Below are 3,629 nucleotides of genomic sequence, written 5' to 3' on the forward strand. Positions count from 1 at the left end.
GCTACTGTAGAAACATGGCGGCCGGCTCCGTGAAGAGGACCCGCTCCTTATGTAGATATAAACGGCTAAAATGAATGTGATCTCATATTCAGAATCAGTGTTTTCCTTGAGGTCAGCTATGTCGAAGAGACTTACTTTAAACTAAGAGGCCATGCGGAATGGAATAACATGGCATTCACAGCATCCTAGTATCATGTAGATCTGTGCTGTTTGGCCAGCAACCAAAATAATGAGTAGAATATCGTGAGTGCAATAAATAATGTTTAGGTTATCATTTGTGCACTTAGATATAATGTCCACGTTCAGCCACAGGACAAAAAGGCAAACAATTAGAGAGAATCTCATTGTGATGGTTCTGGAGCTGTAGTCAGGAGTTACTCCCTAAACAGGGAATCAGAGACTTTGTCCCCTAATAATTATACAGATAAGAGTTTCTACACAGTGGAATTTCACAAACCCTCCTCCACCACCCAATATCCCCTGAAATGAATTTCTCTGAAAGGCATGTACAAATTCCCCCAGTTATGCGCAAATATGATCTTTACAAATAAACGTAATACTTAATCTTTACAATAAATTGCTGCTAAATGGAGCAGGTGAGATTGTTTTAACTGATGTTTCAACAGTGACCTAATTTAAACCTCACCTTACAACATGAATAATAAGTTGGTCAACACACACTGACTGACTGGCTGCTTGCCAATTGGTCAGAATGATGGTAAATAAGAATAAATTAACTAAGTTGACCAATAGAGGAGGTTTTCTCTGTCCAGGAAAAAAAGTATATATCCTGTGTGCCATCTCCATTCGGAGAAGCATTATCCCTTAACCTCTGGTTTCCTGTGTAAGTATTAATGTCTCCTAAATGCAATTTTATTCCTTGACTTCTACATCAGTGTTTTTTGTGTTTGTTCAGAGTGCTTCAAGTGTTACAGAACAATTCACTAATACACCAGTGTGTTGGTTAAGGGGCTAAATAAAAGTTAGGCAAAATTTTGGTGAGGAAAATTGGCAAAGCCATTTTCAAAGGGGTCTTTTTGATAGGTGAATGAAAATCAGTTCTAAGGGTACCATCGAGTCCCCAGACATCACAGATTTGTCCACTTTATGATAATCACGTGCAGTTTTTGCATGCAGTATAAATGTGTCAATATCATCAGATATTCTGCAAATAGTCAATACTTCTCTACTCCCAGGCTCTTTCCCACGGGCCCTGAAAAGTGCAGTTATTTAGCCACTAATTCTAGACAACTCAATAATGAAGAATAGGCTCATAACAAACCTCCCATTTTAAGTAAAATAATTGAAAAGGCAGTTTTTTAAACAGCTACACACTAATTTGGCCCTAAACAATTTATTTTTAATATTTTCCACACCGGATTTTGACCACACCACAGCACTGAGACTGCTCTTGTTAAGGTCTTGAATGACGTCCACTTAAACATTATAGTAATTTTAAAACCTAAACCTAACTAAGTGTTTTTGTTGCCATGAACTAAGCAAGTGTTTTTGTTTGAATTCACAACATTAACCATGTGTTTATTCCGACCATAAAGTGATGCTGAGGGGTCTGACAAAGCGTCAGTATGTGACGAGTTGGGATGTAGAACGTGTTGCACATACAGGACTTTCACCCAGGAGGGCCGGCGTTTGTGTCCCGCATGAAAACAAAAGTTTTATCTCAAACCATGATCTTTTTTCTAACCCTAACCAAGTCGTTTTTTGCTTAAACCTATCCATGATGTGTTACAACGTTAACCGCTACTGTTTCACAACGTTAACAGTGTGTTACAACTTTATCCACACGCAAACCTTCTGCATCAAGATACTACGCAAAAAGCTGCCCCCATCCGCCCAAACAGCTTAATATGACGAGTAGGGATAAGATGCCGTTGCCATTCTCAGGTGTCTTCTGTTAAATCTCTACATGCTACCACTAGCTCAGATCATGTCAACATATCTTATCATAATTATGCAGATGACACAGATTTATATAACCATATCACCAGGGGACTATGGTCCCATACAAGCTTACGAGTAAGTGCATTGGACTTATTATTGGATGTGCCAAAATGTCTACAGTGAGAAAAAAATTAAAATACTGTATTTGGACCCCTAAAATTAACCATTAAAAGTCAGTGCTCAGCTTCAGTTGCGAACGTTAAAGACCACAAAGCAAGCCTGAAATTTTGGTGTAGTCATGAACTCGGACCTCACACTGACTTCCTGTGTGTCAAATAATTTATCTTATATTGTTGGTTTATAAAGCACTGAATAGTTTAGGGACAAAATACATTTCTGATCTGCTCATACAATAAGATCCATGAGAGAAAGCCGAACACAGAGTTTCATTAAAATGTTCTACAGATGACAGCACTGAATTGGGGACAGATGATTGATGAAATGTTCTGCAGTACTTGTGTACCTCTTTCCTCTGGTTAATCATTTACATATTTGTCCATCCAGCTCATGTCACTTCCAGTTAATGAAAGCTTTTACTGGCAGGAGGGCAGGGTCATCACACCATCAAAACACCCACACAATCTCAATGTACCAGTAGATCTTCCCTTACACCTGATCTCAGGTTAATTACCATTGGCTGAATATGGGCGTTTTGTCATGGCTAAATTTAAATGCAATATTATTTTTCCTCATCATATCACCACTCACTGTACAGGAGATAATGGACATCCTTTGCTGAAGTAAAAGTACCAATACAAAAATGTAAAAAAACAACAACTTGATTACAAGTAAAGTCCTGCATCCAAAGCCCTCCTTATGTAAAATCAACAAAATATACTGAAAGTATCACAAGAAAGAGTACTTGTGCTTCAGTAAAAAAAAAAGGCCCACCATATAATATATTATTATATATGATGTTATGCACCGAAAGGGCCAGGAGCCACAATCTTTAACAATGTGCTGTATTGTATAAGCTTATCATATGTTTTAATATAAAATCTTGATCTGTAAAGTAACTATTACCTAGCTGTCACCTAATTGTAGTGGAGTAAAAAGTACAACCTCTGAGATGTAGTGTAGAGAAGATGCAGTAGAAGTGTAAAGTTGTATAGAATGGAAATACTCAAGTAAAGTACAAGTTAATAATGTAACAGTTGACAGCTCTGAAGTAGAAACAGAAGATCAGTTCATAACTGTACTTCATAAGTGGTCTAATTACTCTTGTTAATCATTTAAATGTTTGTGCAGACATCTCAGGTCCGTCACTTATAGTCAACTAAAACCATTAATGGCAAGTAGGCAGGTCCATCACACCATCAACACACCTCTGACGCATGCTCAATCTGCCGATAGGTCTCCATTGTCCGGTACATTTGAAGTGGATTACATCATGATGGGCTGAATACAGCTAACCATCAGCTCTATATTTGATTTCAATACTAGTCAAAACTCTCTTAACTTCTAAGACCAATCATTATCAGGAAACTGGGCCCAGTTTTGTAATTTATTGTGCTGCATTAATATTTTGGATATTATATGTTTTCTCTTTCAGAGAAGAACCGTTTTTTTCATAAAAGCGGACTTGAATCTTCCTATCAACACAGAAAAAATCAAGATGGGACACACTGACTTTACTCTCATCATACATATAGAGGCAGAAAACAGAC

Source organism: Sebastes umbrosus, chromosome 5 (genome assembly GCF_015220745.1).
Source record: "Sebastes umbrosus isolate fSebUmb1 chromosome 5, fSebUmb1.pri, whole genome shotgun sequence".
In the NCBI taxonomy this organism is placed as follows: domain Eukaryota; kingdom Metazoa; phylum Chordata; class Actinopteri; order Perciformes; family Sebastidae; genus Sebastes; species Sebastes umbrosus.